The sequence below is a fragment of the Talpa occidentalis genome, unplaced genomic scaffold, assembly GCF_014898055.3.
Source record: "Talpa occidentalis isolate TD23 unplaced genomic scaffold, MPIMG_talOcc4v2.1 talOcc4.9, whole genome shotgun sequence".
Lineage (NCBI taxonomy): Eukaryota > Metazoa > Chordata > Mammalia > Eulipotyphla > Talpidae > Talpa > Talpa occidentalis.
The window spans coordinates 5,914,206-5,931,555 of NW_023605305.1; positions in this window are offsets into that span (position 1 = coordinate 5,914,206).

Below are 17,350 nucleotides of genomic sequence, written 5' to 3' on the forward strand. Positions count from 1 at the left end.
AAGGTGTGTCATCTTTATAAATGAAACTAAATGTGTGTTAAGCACCTACATGCCCATTAGGCATGACTTGGGCAGATGGGCTCTGGTGCTCTGGGATGGGGCGTGTTTGGGGAACCCCTAATGCTGTTCTGTATATTTCTACATCTCTGCTCGCCCAGTCCTGGGACATGTACTTTGAAGTTGGCCTGAGAGCTTCCACTCCACTGGCTCCTTAGCTTTTGTAGTTTATGTTTTTTGAGAATCTATTGCAAGCATGGACTCAAAAAAAAAAAAAAAAAAAAAAAAGGCATCCACGTGCACCCGCTTTGCCTATGTCTTACTGTATCCCAGGCCTCCCAATGTTAGGGGGAAAGGATGTCCTGAGATAATCTCATACAGGCTTTGTGGACTCCACCCCCACTCCAGACTAAAGCCATCAGGACCTTGGGAAAGACAAATCCCATCACCACCAAGGGGAGGGTGGCTGGGACCTGAGGGTGGAGTTGGGCAGCCAGGTTGGATATAAAAACCAAACACGTGGGCCTTGCTCGCTCTCTGGCTCGCGATCGCTCGCCTCCTGGCTTCACCGCTCCTGGCTGGCGGCCAACTCTGAGAGCGCCATTTTGGGATTCCTGATCGGCGGATCGGGTAGGACGCATTTAAAACTTTGTCTCCCACTTTTCTCCCAGAGCTGTCCATTTCCTCATTTCCCTTTCCGTTGTAAATAAACCTTTTATTAACCTTTCACGTGTGCCTGCAGTAGAGCATTGATAAGTCCTTTTAAGCGCGCGGGTGAGGACCCACAGTCAGGCACCCCGTTTTGTATCGGGGTTGCTCTACAACAGTTTGGCACCCAGCGTGGTTTCCAAGTTACACCCGCGGTTGACCAGCCCAAAGTAACATTCCTTGCGTTGGTCACCATAAGCGCACTAGTTCCGCAGGACTAGCAGTATAATATTTGTCTCTAGTCCTGAAAAGTCTGTTTTTTTTCCCTGTGCGTACAGCCCTTGTGGGTGTGTTTTGACTCAAATATGGCCTCAACCATGAGCCTATACAGTTTCATCCCTAGCCTGAGTTCTTTCAGTTTCCTTCCGGCCTTGAATTTGAGCAGCCTTCTTCCATTAAATATCACCACCAGTTTCATTAATATAAATAATTTGATGAAGCCTGGTGTATGGCATGTGATTTTACTATTGTATACATACATGGGTGGTTTACAAGCCATCCCTTTACAGACTGTGCTTCTGGGTGGTTTTTGGTAATATGTGTAAGCGCAGTTTGCTACATTCTTGTTTCTGTGAGAGGTAGAAGTTCTACTTCACATACTGAGAATGTGCAACAACAAATTCAGGCTTTTAACGTGGCCATACAACAACTAAATCAGGTTTTTGATTTAACTATTAAGAGTATAAGGGATGAAAATCGTAATGTTTTTGAGTCAGCTTATCAAAGCATGCTGTATCAAGTGCACAACAAAATCGGACTTTTGAGTCAGCTTTTAAAGGTATGCAGGACCAGATGCAGGCCGCCCTCCATAAATTAGATATGGCGGAGGCGAAGGCTAGGCTAATGGTGCAGAGAAAGGATAGACCTTCCCCTTTCCATGAGGACAGCCAGCGAGCAGAGTTAGAAGAGGAGGAGCATCATATTTTAAATACTTTAAATACACGAGGACAAAATCCTCTTCCACGTGACAAAGCCCCTCCCGTGCAGACCCCTGAGGCTGCACAGCCTCCACTGCCCTCTGGGGAGGACACTAAAATGGCGTCCCCTCCCCACACTAGACTCGGCACCCATTTTGGCAGGAAGGATCAACCTGAGGCAGGGCAGTTTCCCCTTTCCCAGATGCCAATGGGTGGCTTAAATGAACATGGGAGACCTGCTGGGTACTTTTGGTCGCACCATCTGTTCAGTACTGCGGACCTCCTAAATTGGAGGAGCTCTGTTCCCTCGTACCGGCAGGCTCCTCAGAGGATGGCGAACTTGTTTGCCTCTATCTTTGTCTCCCACCGCCCTAACTGGGCAGATATACAGTCCATGCTGCATACTTTATTAACGCTGGATGAGCAGAGGATGGTATTCAGGAAAGCCAGGGAGGAGGCTGACCGTCTCCACCAACAGGATAGGCAGTCCCCAGAGCCGGAGGTTGTTGTCCCAGAGAGAGATCCTGGATGGGACCCTAACAATGGAGGAACGGCGATGTTGGATCTCTATAAAAAATGCTTATTGGTAGGACTGAAGCAGGGGATCCCCAAACAAAAAAACTTTAACAAAATATTGGAACTCGAGCAAGGAGCTAATGAGGATCCGTCAGAGTTCCTTGAGAGGATTATTCAAACTTACACTAACCACACGGACATAAACCCAGATGCCCCAGAAAATGCTCGTCTGATCACTACGGCTTTCATTACCCATAGTGCCCCAGACATAAAGAAAAAGTTAGCTAAGGTGGACGGCGTCACTGAGATGAGTCCGTCCCAGGTGGTGGACCTGGCATTCAGGGTTTATAATAATAGAGAGCAGGAGACCGAAACCTGCGACTGTTTTTTTACAAAGAGAACACAGAACAGGGTTTCAAGGAAACAATAATGGACAGAGACGTGAACCCCTAGGAAGAAATCAGTGTGCTTTCTGTAGGGAAGAGGGACATTGGAAGTACAGTTGTCCCAGGTTACAGGGAAGCGGCAGACGCAATAATTATAGAAGGCAGGATAGAAGACAGAGAACCCCAAGACATGATGATTCACGTAGGGGTTACAGGAGGGAATATAGAAGGAGCACACAGAACCAGGAACCAAGGAGAGAGAAGAAAGACAAATGTTAGCACAGAGTGGAGGCTCAGATGATGACAGGGAATACAGACAGAGAAGGAATCGAGAGCCCAGGACAGAGGACAGGAGACAAATGACAGCACAGGGTAGAGCCTCAGGTGAAGATAGGAGGGAATACAGACAGAGTAGAAGGAATCTAGAACCAAGTGCAGAGGAGAGGAGACAGATGATAGTTCATGGAGAAAGTTCAGATGCAGAATAGGGGTGCCCGGGGGCTCCACTAGATCTAGAGAAGCCCATTAGAATAACCCCCTCAGAGCCCCGGGTAACTCTCGCTGTGGGGGATCGTCTGATTGATTTCTTGGTGGACACTGGAGCAACATACTCAGTTTTGAATTCGAAATTAACTAAATGAGCAAAAAGACTGCAGCAGTCATTGGGGTTACAGGGAAGTCACAACAGACACCCTTCCTGCAACCTTTGGAGTGCCGGCTAGGCACCACACAGCTCCAGCACAGCTTCCTGTACATGGAGAGTGTCCAATCCCTCTCCTTGGTCGTGACCTTTAAGTAAGCTCAACGCACGAATTATATTCTCACCAAAAATCAGAGGCTTCACCTACAGTGCCTCCAGAGCATGCTTCTGGCGGTTCCAGATGTTACTTACTCAAGATGTTCCACCGAAAGGTGAAATTTTACCTCCAGAATTGTTGAAAGAGTAAGTAAATGGGTATGGGCTGATGGAACCCCAGGACGTGCGAAAAATGCGGAGCCTGTAAAAATAGAAGTGATAGAGGGGAGCAGAACCCCGAGGAGGAAGCAATACCCCTTAAAAGAGGAGGCCTTGAGGGGAATTGAGCCAGTATTGAAAAGGTTCCTTCAATCTGGACTCATTCGGCCCTGTCGCTCACCGTATAACACTCCGATTCTGCCAGTGAAGAAACCCCATACAGGCGAGTACCGTTTTGTCCAAGATTTAAGGGCCATTAATGACATTGTTCGGGATTTACATCCCACTGTGCCTAATCCCTACACCTTATTAACTGCCATACCTGGTGACTTTGGGTGGTTTTCGGTATTAGACCTGAAGGATGCCTTTTCTGTATCCCAATAGATGTCCAGGATCAACCGCTTTTTGCCTTCGAGTGGCAAGACCCTAAGTCCAAGAGCACTCTCCAGTATTGCTGGACTGTGCTTCCACAGGGGTTTAAGAACTCCCCAACTATTTTTGGGGAAATACTGGCCAGGGATCTCAGGAAGGTTCAATTAAACCAGGGCGTCTTGTTGCAATACGTAGATGATTTATTGATTGCAAGTCCAGACTACAAATCTTGTCTGGAAAATACCATAGTGGTACTGAACCACCTGGCAGAATGTGGCTATAAGGTGTCACCCCAAAAGGCACAGATCTGTAAACAAACGGTGACGTATTTGGGGTTTGAAATTAGGAAAGGCAGACGGAGCTTGATGACAGAAAGGAAACAAGTAATTTCAGCCCTTAAAGTCCCCAGCAACCGGCGACAGTTGCGTGGATTTTTGGGTATGGCTGGGTTTTGCAGGATTTGGATTCCTAACTTTGGATTAATAGCAAAACCCTTGTACGATGCTCTCAAAGGCCTGGACTCTGAACCTTTGTCTTGGACCTCAGAATGTCAAAAGGCCTTTGAAGAAATAAAAGTAAAGTTGATTTCAGCACCAGCATTAGGGCTTCCAGATCTTAGGAAGCCATTCAAACTTTATGTACATGAGAGACAGGGTGTTGGCCTTGGAGTACTAATCCAATTGTTGGGACCAGAAATGCAGCCCGTTGCATATCTGTCCAAACAATTGGACCACACCACTAAGGGATGGCCTCCATGTTTGCGTGCTGTGGCTGCCACTTGTGACCTCCTACATGAGGCAGAGAAGTTTACATTGGGTCAGCCCATCACTGTGTGTGTGCCACATCAGGTCTTGACATTGCTGGAGCAGAAGGGTGGACTTTGGTTGACTGCCGGGCGAATGGGAAAATATCAAGCAGCTCTGTTAGACAATCCTAATGTGAAGCTGCAGGTTTCTAACTCCCTGAATCCTGCCACACTGCTTCCAAGCAATGCAGATGGACCTGATGATGACACTTTAATCCACAATTGTTTAGAAACCATAGACACAGTGTATGCTAGCCGACCAGATCTAACTGACCAGCCTCTGCCAGACCCAGAGTGGGAGCTATTTACAGATGGCAGCAGCTTCATGGACCAAGGCCGTCGATGTGCTGGATATGCAGTGGTGACGCTCCAGAACACCGTGGAGGCCAAGGCTCTTCCGGCAGGTACATCAGCGCAAAAAGCTGAATTAATAGCCCTGACCCGTGCATTGGAACTCTCGAAAGGTAAAAGAGTCAATATATTTACCGACTCCAAGTACTCTTTTATGATTCTCCACATGCATGGGGCCATTTGGAAGGAGCGGGGACTTCTTACTGCCAGTAACAAGGACGTCAAACATCCATTAGAAATCCTGGCCCTGTTAAAGGTAGTAGCTTTACCATCAGCTGTTGCCGTGATGCATTGTCCTGGCCACCAAAAGGGTGGGTCTGACATGGCAAAGGGCAACAGGGCAGCCGATCGGGTGGCTAAGGTCGCTGCCCGTTCTGCCCATTCTGCCCTCCAGGGTGCACTCATCCCTCTTGTGGACCTGACTCAGTATGCTCCTGAATACACCGAGCGGGATGAGGAGAGAGCTCGTGCATGGGGATTTACTGAGTTTGATCCCAGCTCTACTTGGAGAGTAAACTCTCATGGGATGATACTCCTCCCGGAGGCCCTGGTGTACCCGGTGCTAAAACATCTTCACGAGGGATCTCACTATGGGAGAGATGCCTTATTAGAAACAGTGCGCCCATATTTGAAGGGCCCGTATTTACACAAAATAGCACAACGGATCACCAGAGGTTGTGAATTATGTGCCAGGAATAACCCCAAGACTGACTCCCACCCTAAAGCCATTGGGGTTCAATATCGGGGCAAGTGTCCTTTTGAGGACTGGCAGGTGGACTTCACACAAATGCCTAGAACAACAGGCAATTTCAAATATCTCTTGGTTTTTGTCGACACGTTTTCGGGATGGGTGGAAGCATTTCCCACAAAGACGGAAAAAGCTTCCGAGGTTGCCAAACAGCTACTGAAAGAGATAATCCCTCGCTTTGGGTTGCCGGACTCTATCCAGAGTGATAATGGGCCGGCATTTGTCTCTGACGTCACCCATGCAGTGAGCAGTGCGTTACAGATAAACTGGAAATTGCATGCTGCATGGAGACCGCAGTCTTCCGGGCAAACAGAAAAGATGAACCACACCTTGAAGAAAACCTTGGCAAAACTGTGCCAAGAAACACAACTTCGTTGGGACCAGGTACTATCCCTTGCCCTCCTCCGCATAAGAGTGGCACCTAGAAGTGGGCTACAATTAAGCCCCTTTGAGATTGTGTTTGGAAGACCTTTTCAGGCCTCAGTTCTGAAAGCCAGTCCGGAAATAACACAAGATTGCCGGATCACGCAATATGTGAAACACATCCAGGAGGTTCTGGCAGTGATTCATAACTTTGCAACCTCAAGGATCTCTATGCCTCCTGATCAACCATTGCATCCCTTCAAACCTGGAGATCAGGTCTTACTGAAGACTTGGCAGAGCGGGGAGGCTCAAAACCAGCTGTCAGAAAAATGGACTGGTCCCTATGATGTCTTGTTGAGCACACATACTTCTCTGAAACTTGCAGGCATAAAACCCTGGGTACATCATTCCAGAGTTAAGAAAGCCCCAGGAGGAACTGACCCAGAGACGAAGTCCCATTGGTCTTGTGAACCCATTGAGGACTTGAGATATTTGTTTAAGAAACAGACAAAAACTTGAATGTTACTGACTTCTTTTCCAGTTATTGTTGCAGGATACCCAAGGACTCATTTTTTTTTCCTGAAGAAACCCTGAGAAAACTAACATGCTCTAACCAATCTTCTTCTTTTCAAAGTTTAGGAGACGTGAAATAACATCTAGGATCATGCATATGGTGCCACTATTTTTTTTTTACACAGAAAGGTTTTCAATCTTGATTTTGATTTTGTTATTTTTTTTAACTTTCTGGTTTTTTTTTTACCTTTGAGATTTTTTTCTCTGCTTTCTTTTTGTTACTTTGGCCAATGAGTGAAACTGCAGTTGCATGAGATATCCCACGCGTGATAAATGGTAACTAATGAGCTCTTTGTGTCTATATGTTGTATGTCTGTATGTCCTTTCCTTGTGTCCTTGTCTTGACCTCAAGTGATTGACAAATTGGTATACATGGTGCCCATAGACGTTGAAAAAAAAAAAAAAGTCTCCAGTTATGAGAAAAACTAAAGGTTATGGTTTGATTGTCAACATTGTGCTACTGAACTAAGCCGGTGCCTTCATAGAGATTGAACATTGTTGTTTCTGTTATTTTTCTGATATTTATGGCAAAGCTTCCCAGAAATCTAAATTCAAGTACAAATTTGGTAGCCTGTCATTTGGCTGATGCAAGGAAATTTTGTGGAACCTCAGTAGAGCTCCTGAGACACTCCACAAAGTTTCTCCCTTTCCTCCTGGGAAAGGCATTAGATGAATTTGTTCTATTTGGATTTTACCTAATGAAGTAAAACTGGAAGGGAAGCATTGTCACTTGGGAAAATGGTAAAACTTTGGTATGTACAAAATGTTAACAGTAGTATCTGGTATGTATGTAAATTGCCAATGGTGATTGTCACCTTGTAATATTATAATTCAATTGTTTCACATCTACAGAAATTGTTTCTGAAAATATAGGGAGAAAAGGTCTCAACAGATTCCTATTGATGGAACTGTTGAGAGTAAAACTTTTCTACTAAGGACTGAATAGACTTGGAAATACACCTCATAGTTACTAAGTTTTCCTTGACATAATAATACTGATGATTTTTTTGCATTTTGCTCTAAATCCACAAAGTTTTCTTGTTTTGGTGACCAGGATCTGCAGCAAGGTTGTAATTTTTTTTCCAACAAAGCTAACTTGTGTTTGCATTTTCTCTCCCCTTGATACCAACACGGCATAAAAATAGTGGTAGTAATCTTTTACTACTTATCTCAGAGTCTGTTTTTGCATAACTTCCATAGGGATTTTGTTTAAACTGAAAAAAATTGGACATAAGTTTCATTGTGTGGCTTTGTGTGTGGAGCTCTTCCAGAAAGTTGAAACAGAGCTGAACCAAGAAGAGGAGAACCTGTTTGCCTTGTTTGTAGGGTTCCAGAGACCTCCAAAGAAGGTGAGGAAGCTTGCCTCCATTGGCAGGACTGGACAACCCGGCCAACGAAAAGTCCTGGTACCCCCTCGAGAAGAGGAAAGCCCAGGTGGAGTCTGATGAGACCAACTTCTTCCAGAAGCCTACACGGACCGGATGTCAACAGTTCGCTCTGAATCCTATATGGAGTATTCCAACGGAGCCAGCTAAAAATTGCTGCTTAGTTATTCTGCCCTGTGATTTTATGCAAAAATAGGCAATATGGTTTAAAAGTAGATTCGGTTTGCAAACTTTTGCTATGCTGTTTTAAAAAATTTGGGATCAAGGTTGAGAGAATTTGTCTTTACATAAGTTGAACCATTTTAAGATTTTTTTTCCTGTGATTTTTGACATATCTGCTGTCTTGTTCTGGCTAATGCCTCCAGATGTTTTCTTTCGGCTGGGACTGATGAACTGTTTTTCCAGGAATGGAGGACTTTTGCTTTCCACAATGGACACTACCTGGAGGGATTCATTTTCTTTCAGACTGGAACCCTGGAAAATTTTCATCTGAGACTGTATCCCAGAATCCATATGTTTGATCTTCATCACCATGGAAATGGTGGCAAAAAGTGAAAGGGGGGAATTGTTAGGGGGAAAGGATGTCCTGAGATAATCTCATACAGGCTTTGTGGACTCCACCCCCACTCCAGACTAAAGCCATCAGGACCTTGGGAAAGACAAATCCCATCACCACCAAGGGGAGGGTGGCTGGGACCTGAGGGTGGAGTTGGGCAGCCAGGTTGGATATAAAAACCAAACACGTGGGCCTTGCTCGCTCTCTGGCTCGCGATCGCTCGCCTCCTGGCTTCACCGCTCCTGGCTGGCGGCCAACTCTGAGAGCGCCATTTTGGGATTCCTGATCGGCGGATCGGGTAGGACTCATTTAAAACTTTGTCTCCCACTTTTCTCCCAGAGCTGTCCATTTCCTCATTTCCCTTTCCGTTGTAAATAAACCTTTTATTAACCTTTCACGTGTGCCTGCAGTAGAGCATTGATAAGTCCTTTTAAGCGCGCGGGTGAGGACCCACAGTCAGGCACCCCGTTTTGTATCGGGGTTGCTCTACAACACCAAGACCATCCCAGACACCTCCACCCTTTCTGTGGCAGAGCCCACTGAGGAATTGGGGCACCCCTGAGGCTGAGGTGCTCTCTGAAGCTGCCTCCCACAGGCCAGACCCAGGATGCCATCCTAAACATCTTTCCCAGCAGACCTGGCTCCAGGGGCCACCCCAGGAGAGCCCTCTAAACCCCACACCTGGGGTCTCACTCCTGGCCAACCCTCTGATTCAATTGGTAAACCAGGTTGCAGTTGACAAAAGCCTTCGCCATCCCAATTCCTGGCTGGCCAGGATGGCTGCTGAGGGGCCAGGCCCGTGGGATGCCTGGGCTGTTTACTCCATTGGAAACCGCCTGGGGGTTAGAGGTCTGGCACCAAGGAAAGTGGGCAGATCTAGGAGAAACCAAATATGCTTGTTCTTCTCTCCCTATTCAAGTTCCATGGGCCCCTGGGAATCTCAGGGGGAGGGCAGGGAAGGGAAACTGAAAGAGATCAAAGTCAGCTATTTGGAAAGTGAATCCACCAGCAGTTTGGGCTGAGATCAGACAACGCCCTGCTGCGTCTGCTCACCTGGGGTGGCCGCTTCAAGGTTATGACATTGTAGAACCTTAAGTGGGGGGCTGCAGACAGTGAACCCAGCATTGGCCGTGGGGTGGGCAAAGGCTGCAGTTAGGGTGGTTTAGGACATCCGTCGTGGAAAACATAGATCAGGACAAAGGTGACAGGCCCCAAAGAATCACCCAGCAGGAGAGTTCCAGGGCGGAAATTCAGGGCTGACCCTTTGTTCCAGCTGTCTCTGTGAGGAAGGGTAGAATCCTCTTAACTCCAGACTTAGGGACCCCAAAGGCCCCTCAGTGCTGAACCCAGCTCTCTGCCAGGAAGTTCTTCCTTAGATCTAGTTTCAATTTCTTTTGCTGGAACCGAAGTCATTTTCCCGTAATCCAGGGCTTGGTAAATTTATCATCCAGGGCCAGGAAAACGTAAGGCCTTGCAGGCCGTGTATTCTGACACAGCCCACAACCTCGTGTAGCTCACAGCAGCCAGCCAGGGACAGCCCACAAAGGAAATGGGTGTGGCTAGGTGCCAATAAAAATATGGGCACAGGTTTAAATGTCATAATTTCCACCTGTCACCAAAACATTCTTCTGATGTTCTAAAGTGTATTTACAAACGCAGACACCGCTCTTAACTTGCAGGCTACATGGAAGCGGCAGCAGGTGGATTTGGCCCAAGGCTGCCAGTTTCAGAGCCCGGGCCTGGTGCTCTGGCCTCCACCCAGGCTGCACATCAGGGGAACTTTCAAAGGCGCTGATAGTCAGGGCTGGGTCCCGGCTTCCAGGCTTTCCAAGCTCTCCAGGTGACATGACTGTTCAGCTAGACCTGAGCCCCTCTGTTCTCACCCTCCAATCTGGGAGTGCAGCCTCAGCTCTTGGGGAAGTCATGCAGGTTTCTGTGCCTTGATTTCTTCATGTAAAATGAGGATGAAAATGCTTCATAAAGGTATTTCCCAAAATAAATGCAAAATCCTTAGAATGTGCTTAGGAGGGTGCCCGGCACATCATCAGCCCTCATGTTAGTGCGTCTGTTTTCCAGGCTAATTTTAACAGGTGTTCTGCTTTTTGACAATGATCCATCACCTGCTCAAAGATCATTTCTCAGTCACCATTCAGCTTCCTTCCCCAAATGTGTGTCCTCAGGAACACTGGGGCCATATGAGGTACCATCTGGAAGGAGGGGGTAGGGCTCTAGGATCAGAGCGGTTTGGAATCTGGCTCCGGACTCAGCCCGAGGCACTCTGTACAGATACTGGGCACTGAGGCAGAGCAGGCGGCGGAAGTGGTTTTGCAAAACCAGGTTCACAAGTCTCCAAAAATGCATGGCGGTGGGGGGACAGGGGTGTGTGAGGAGAGAACTGAGCAGAGGCCAAGTGCAAGCCAATAGCTCCTGGGAAGGTGCCCTCTGCCCTCCACATTCCTCCACAGTCTTGGCCATTCCTTAGAGATGGCCCGGGTTCCCACGGGGCTGCCTTTCTGGGATCTGTCTGCCGGTGTCAAGAGCAGCTCCCCAACCTGCTGGGAACAGGCTGAGGGTCAGAGCAGGGGGAAACAGGTGAGGGCCTCCAGGGCCAGCCTCATTAGCCCCTTGACGATGGATGCAGCCACAGGTGAAATCCCAAAGCTACACCACCAATCCCCCCACCACAAGCCGCCCGTGGACCCTCCCGCCAGCATCCACACGCCCCATGAAACCCAACGTGCAGATGGTGGTGGACACACAGCTCCCGGGACGGCATTCCCTGCTCCAGGGGGGCCAGTGAACACCCATGGACCCCGCAGGAACATGTTTTTAAAAACAGCAACAGTAAGGGGGAAACAGGTGCCAGGAGAGACAGTGGGAGATGCAAATCATTTAGCTCCTGGTTGTGGGTTCCCCGGGCTGGAGGGGGCCCATCACCTCCATGAGATCACGACTCTAGGGGAAACAGCAAGACGTGTGCGTGTGTGCTGGGCAGGGGCGGCAGGAACCAGCAGCTTGGGGGACCAGAAGGAAACTTCCACTCCTTCCCCAGTCCGGAGGCAGGGCGCGCGGTCTGGTGGAAGAGGCAGGGCCTCTTCCGGGCAGCCGGCGTCTGAGTCCCTCTTCACTCTGCGTGGTCCAGGCCCAGCCATGCGGCATCACTGGGGGGCATGGTAGAGACGTGGGACCCTGAAACGGAATCTCTGGGGCTGGGGCCCAACCGTGTGGGTTTAGCAAGTTCTCCAGGCCATGCATGTGCACCCTAAAGATCGAGTTTGAAAGACCAGGTCTAAGAGGCCGAGCAGGCACAGAAGCATTGGCTGGCCAGGGACACTTGGATGCTTTGGGGGCTCTTGTGTTCAGGTGGGAGCTGGCAAATCCCAGACCCAGTTTACCTAGTTCTTAACCGGCAATGCCAACCACGTGGGCTCCCAGGTGCTGCCTCCTGGCTGGAGCTGGTCTTTATTTTTGGAGGAAATCCAGTGGAGGCCCTGGTCCTGGGGGCCTCAGTCATTGGTTTTCCGACTCTCAGGAGCCTCCCAGGGGTGCAGCAGGGGTGAGGGGTTCTATGCCCCGCGTCCTGGGATGGGCGTGGCGCGTGTGCTCCTGACCTGTGAATAAACAGGTGATGGTGACGAGCTGGCTGGCGTCTCTGTCGGCTGCTCCAGGAGGCGAGGGCCGCAGGGTACCTGGAGGGGACCCTCGGGAGTGTGGCCCCCACACTTCCCACTCATTCACTCCAGCCCTGGGATTGGGTGTTTGTGCTGAGCTCAGGGCACATAGGCAGACAGGATCTCCCCCCACCTCCACCCCATCCCGGCTCCTTTCACCACAGCTCGTGGACGGGAGTTTCACATTTTGTTCTCCTCCTCATTTTACCATGGGGCGGCTAAGATCTCAGAGAGATCGCCAGGTTGGCCATAGGTCTCATTCCCCGCCTGGGTGGCCCCGTGTGGAGATAAGCAGACGCCAACCCAGCGCAACAGCAAAGGACAAAGCACTACCGCCTAAAGAGGGGCCTGGGGAGGCTCCGATGCTATCTTGGGAAAGGCCGTGACAGGCTCCCTCTGACTCCAGCAAGGAAAATGAGACCTGGCCGGGTCTGCACAGGCCAGAGCCAGACCCCGACGCCTCAGGCAATGTGCCGGCCAGGAAGGAGAGGATGAAATGAACCCCAAGGTAACCCCACGGCAGGGCTGCATCTTGGGGGCTGCAGGGCCCAGAGCTGGCCTTGTTTGTGCATCTGGGCAATCCTGCAAGTCAGTCAGTGCCCTCGAAGCCACCCGTGACATTCCGGCCCCAAAGAAGAGGCGGCGGCCTGAGCTCGGATGGAACAGGACGGGCAGGGGAGGCAGGAGGCAGACACTTAGTGGGGCCTGGCTCTGGCAACAGGGCTTGGCCCTGAACAACATGCTCAGAGTTGGGGCTGGAAGGGATGGGGGGCGGGAGGAGAGTGCACACACATGCACACACAATGCCATCGAGAGCACTGCTGGAGTGTGCACAAGGGAGGTGAAGGAAATGCACAGGACAGAGAACTCGGGGGGCGGGCCCGAGGGGGTGCTGGTCTTGGTCTTGGGCAACAGTCTCTTGCATCACGTTCTGGCTGTTGTCTAACACAACGGCTGTTTCCTGGCTTACAGCGGGCACAGAAATTCCCTTTTCTACATGTCCACGCTCACCCAGGCCCTTGGGGTGTTCTGATGGGGTCTCTGACGCCTGAGGATCTCACGGTCCCCTGGAGGGACAGGGTGATATCACTAAGTGAGGCCTTCCCAGGAGGGGGTCCCACAGCAGTCATTTTCATAGAGCCCCACTGAGGTGGCAAAGTGATAGGAACATTAGGAATTATTTGCTGCATTTTAAGGCCCAAGGAGGAGTATTAAGGAGCCTGACTGGGGCCTTTAAAAGTCGGTGATGGATGAGGCTGTAAATTTGAATTCTGTGCCTCTGGGACACATATGTCAGCATCAGGCCCCCTTCGTTTTGACTACTCACAAAACAAATATGCCTCTGGAGAGCAGGGTTCTCACACCTTCCAGCAACGTCCAGCCAGCGGGAAGCCGCGGCTGCCCACCCGGACTCCGTCCAGGCACCGGCCTCCCCCAGGGTCACACCTACTTCCTGGCTTTAGGCCACTGTGAGCCGCGATGGCAACTGATACTTTCAGAATCTTGACCTCAAGCCTGGGCTGGACCGGCCGTGACATCTGGGAGCTCTAGGGTTCCCTCGAGGGTTCCAGTAGCTTCCTTTACCTTCTCCCGCCCCCAAATCCCACTGTCTTTGCTCATGGCAGCTGGTTCTCAGAAAGGGAAAGTAGGTTAATTTCACAGATACAAAGAAAAATGCCAACCAACAAAATGCCAGGCCTTCCCTGCCAGACCTGAGGCCATGGCGGCATGTTTGTGACAATCTGCATGGAATGCGGAGGCCCCTAAGTGTCCCAGTGACAGTCCATTGTGGCCAAGGGGCCAGGGCTCTGACTCCGACGCTCTCTGGCCTGCTTCCTGGGGAGAGTCTGCTTTCCCTGACAGTGTCAGTTATTTCCTCTGCGCTGTTTCTTCTGGTTTGACTTACCCCTTGAGGAAAGGAAGTGGCAGGACCACATCAGAAGGGTGGGTGTCCAGAAGCTCGTGGACCAAAGGATGACATTTCAAAGGCTCTTCCTATTCTGTGCCTCCTTTGTGGCTCTCACAGCCCCGGGACTGCTGATTGCTGTCTGCATTTTCTAGATGCAGAAAAAAAATCCAGAGATTAACTGTTTAAGACAAGGTCACAGAGAGGCAAAGTGGTACCGTGGGTAGAGGTCAGGGAGGCAGGCAGCGTGCTGAAATGCTGAGGTCAGTTTCCCAGGCCTTGCCGGTAGGAAAGGGGTGTGTGTGTGTCTTCTCTCCATCAAAGGGGCCTTTTGCTGCTGTTTCCATCCAACAGGCAAGATGGCAAGCCAGGAGGTGGCAGAGGATGTGGAAAGAAGCTGTGTCTTCTCACGGCAGCGGGATGGCTAGCCCCATGTGCATTGAGGGAGTGCCAGGAGCTGTGCCAGGCATCTCACCTGATCCCCACAATCACACTTCACCTAAGAGGACACAAGTCACCCTGGGAAAGAAAAGGCAGTGGCTGCTTTACCATCCGTTTGCATAACTAATGGCATTGACCGAGTGACCACTTGGGCAGAGCCTAGACTCTTGGCTGCTCCACGAAGGCAGGCAGGGAGGTCGTGGCAGGTCTCCTCTGTGCCTGTAATGGAGGAAGTGGTGGGTCGGTCAGTCAGGCACTGGGCTAGGTGCCGAAGTTGCAAGAGCCTCCTGGGGCTTGCAGTGGTTGCGGTGCGGAAGACATCTTCCTGTACCCTTCTGGGTTCTTCTCAGGCTGGTCATGTCATCAAAACCTTATCAGATAGGTTAGCAATGAAAATAACAGGTATGGCAAATTTATGTGGTTGTAAATTCTTTTTTTTTTAAAAAAAGGATTTATTTATTTATGCCTATAAGAACGAGGGTGTAGGCCAGAGGTGTGGGGGGCGAGGTGAAAGGGTTCCCCAGAGACAGAGTGGGGAGCTGAACAGGCAGATCTACTGAAACACACTGCTGAGGGGAGCAGCGGGCGAGTCAGGAGAGGTCTGCTGCGCCATGTGGGTTACTCCCTGGCTGGGGATCGAACTCGAGCTGCAGAGGCTGTGGATAGCTTCATAGTGCTGAGACTTAACCCCTTGCACCACAAGGGAGGCCCTGTGATTGTAAATTCTAAAGAATAATGGAGGAGACCGGGAATATTTATTCTGCATCTTAGGAACTGGGCCATTAAGGACAGGAAGGAGGAGACTCTCACATGACAGATAAGAAGCAGGAGACCTCATCCTCACTCAGAGATTCTTAGATAGTGAGGACCAATTCACTGATAAACCTAGAAGTAGACGAGACTCCCCTCCCCAAATTAATTCATCTAGGTATCTCTTCTTGGTTGAGGGGGGTCATTAGTGAGGGAGGCCAGCAGGATTTGGAGGACGGAAGCTGCTTCTAGCCTTCAGGGCTATCACGAAAAATAATCTACTTTCTTTACCTGATGGTAACAGACCTCCCGAGGTCACAGGGTCTTGACTGACCTCTAGTTCCCAAATCAAGGTGACAAGGGTCTGCTCCGGACACACTGAGAAAAGCCTACACTGACCCCACACAGTCTAATGGGGAGATTGGGGTGCAGATAATAACTCATTAAACAATTGATAGGACCCTACGTTCAGATATTGACAAATGCTGCAAAGGAAAGAAAACAGAATGGCACAGACAGCTTGCGAAACAGTTGGGTAAGTCTGTAAAATTTCAGTCTACACCCATCATGTGATTTAGTCATTCCACTCCCGGCTGTTTGCCCAAGTAAGTGTCAGGAACTATCCCCTGAATGGCTGAATGATTCCGTTCTGCATGTGAGTTTCTTTGCTGAAGGTCCAAGGATAAAATTTGGCAGAGACAGACAGGCTTGGTGAGGGACGTGAAAATTATAAACCTGAATTCCAAAGGTGGACTCCCTAAAAATATGACCCCAAAGCTGGTGGAATGCGGTTATGGGGGGGGGGGGCAGTAGTGTTCCCATCATGGAGACCCAGTCATGGGAGGGACACTGGCTCCTTTGAGAATACAGATAGTTTCAACTTTGCTTTGTTCCTCTGCCTCCCCCCATACCCTACGCCATCCCTAGCCATCTGGGTCTTGTGTGCCCTCCACCACCACTGTCCCCACCCCGTGCCTCTGGCCCCAGCTGGTGGTGATGAATGCAGTGTCCCTGTGTGAGCGGCGGGAACAATCCACAGACTCAGCCTTGAGCTTACCTGGGCTCTCTGTCCTCCCCACAGCTCAGCCTGCTGCATTTTCCTACCAAAGAGGCCGTGGAGCTGACTGGCTCAATGTCAAGGTCCTGGAGCCAGAACTCAATTCCCAGCGCTGGTTCACTGCCAAGCAGCGCTGTACCTTTGGGCAACCTCTTAAGTCTGGCAAACTCAGTCCCCTTACTGTAAATGAGGCCTCCACCTGGGGTGATGGGAAGCAGTTACTGTGAATCGCTTTTCACATCATCTGCCGCAAAACAAGGACTTAATGTCAGCTCCAAGCCCTGGAGATGGTTGTTGGCATTTTCTCCTTCTAAGCTGATCACGGTCTGCCTACCTACGGGCTGGGACTGAACATCTCTAGGAACTGGGGTTGCAAGGAAACTGGCAAATAATAATATAATAATAATGTGATCATATCTGCCACTCATTAAGAATTACTCTTTTCCAGGTACTTTGCCAATAACAATCTTTAACAATAATTAGCAAGTAATTAATAATGACCGTAGTAGCCAAGGCTGACTAGTGCTTACGACAGGCCAGGCACTGTTCTATATTTTCCTAACAATTTGAGGAAGGTACTATTACTGTCCTCATTTATTTATAGATAAGACGGAAGCACAGGAGGCAAAGCAAATTGCCTCATTTATTTTAATTTTTGCATAGAAGAACTGAGGTGTAGGCCAGAGGTATGGCAGGTGGGGGGAGAGGGAGGGTAAGAGGATTCACCAGAGACAGAGTGGGGAGCAGAACAGGCAGACTGACTGAAATACACTGCTGAGGGGAGCAGCGGGTGAGACAGGAGAGGTCTGCTGTGCCCTATGTGGGTCAGCTCCCTGGCCAGAGATTAAAATCAGGCCATAGCAGTGACAGCACTGAGACTTAACCCTAGGCCA